The sequence below is a fragment of the Halictus rubicundus genome, unplaced genomic scaffold (genome assembly GCF_050948215.1).
Source record: "Halictus rubicundus isolate RS-2024b unplaced genomic scaffold, iyHalRubi1_principal scaffold0610, whole genome shotgun sequence".
Lineage (NCBI taxonomy): Eukaryota > Metazoa > Arthropoda > Insecta > Hymenoptera > Halictidae > Halictus > Halictus rubicundus.
In genome coordinates this window covers 61463-62500 of record NW_027489151.1, presented here as the reverse complement: position 1 = coordinate 62500, position 1038 = coordinate 61463, and positions in this window count along the sequence as shown.

The following is a 1038-nucleotide window of genomic DNA, read 5'->3' as shown; positions in this document are numbered from 1 at the left end:
TATACTCGTGCAAATTCTCAGAGAACCTTTTGCACGAGATACATATATCTTCTCTTCTCTATAAATATTCAACCTCGAACAAATTCCTTTTCAAATATACCTCCTCCTCCTCTGCGTTCTCGGTTTCTCAATTTTATACGTATATCTTGAACAAGACTTTCTTATAAATATCTTATCTTGTTCAGATATTTTACTTGTTTCAACTTTCTTATAAATATCTTATTGAAACAAGTTTCATACATTCGTTTCATATAATAACATGGTTTGCCTAATCGTGGAGGCGCGTATAGTTCCAAACATGGATCGCGGAAGCACGTAACCACTGCGCTGGACAAAATCGACACAAGTGCCGAGGAAGCGCGGACAGGACGCATGCTGGACTGCGAGAAACCGTGTTCTTCTGCTCGCGCTGGGCATAAACGAAATAGGACACCTCTATTATTTAACGAATTTTTCTCTTTATTCTGTCTTTAAAAGACAGAATTTTTTTTCTCTTTAACTCTATTTTCTCTTTTTCATACCTTAGTCGCTCGGACATAAGAGTTGATGCTCAGTTAGTACGAGTAAACACAAAAGTGAATACAAGTCACCAACCTCCACTAAGGGAAGGCTCGCCACATAAGGGCCATTCGGTCTAGGACACCGACCCGTGGCAATGCTGTGTAGAGAATAATTCGATACGAAGCACGGTACGAAACAGTCAAGACCGAAGTCTCGAGGCGCCCATGACTGCTTCTCGACCGAGATCGTAGAATAGCCACAGACGCGCGCTGCACCGACCGACTCGACCGAACCGTCGACTCTCTTATAGATACCGAACGGCCGGCCGGGACGCCGGCGCCGCGCGGTCAATAGCACGCGCGCTTATGGCCGCAAACCGCCGCGGCAACAGACCTCCCGGCGGGGCTGTTGGAACTTAGAGCGAAAAAAGTATAAAAATTTTTTTCACAAAATATAATAAATTTTAACATTTCTATATTATTTTACACAAAATAACCAACTTTTCATAATTCACCGAACTTTGAAAATTTTTCTAAG